Consider the following 386-nt stretch of genomic DNA (forward strand, 5'->3'; position numbering starts at 1 on the left):
GGGACTCAGGAGATATTTGAACTCCCAGAAGTGCTGACAGAGGCTAACAGAATCACAGGAGAAACAGGCTCCATCCACAGACAGCTAGAACATCTAACCCCAGTGATTACCAGATGGCTAAAGGCAAATGTAAGAATCATACTAATAGAAACCAAGACCACTTGGTATCATCAGAACCCAGTATTCTCAGCACAGTGATTCCTGGATACCACAACACACCTGAAAAGCAAGATTAGGATTTAAAATTATATCTCATGTTGCTGGTAGAGGATTTTAATAAGGGCATTAATAACTCACTTAAAGAAATACAGGAGGCTCTTCCGGTCGGAAAAGCGCCGGGGCAGCTGGGGCCCAGGGTCGGCTGACACTCGCCAGCTACCCACAAC

The sequence above is a fragment of the Mus caroli genome, chromosome 19 (genome assembly GCF_900094665.2).
Source record: "Mus caroli chromosome 19, CAROLI_EIJ_v1.1, whole genome shotgun sequence".
NCBI classification, from domain to species: domain Eukaryota; kingdom Metazoa; phylum Chordata; class Mammalia; order Rodentia; family Muridae; genus Mus; species Mus caroli.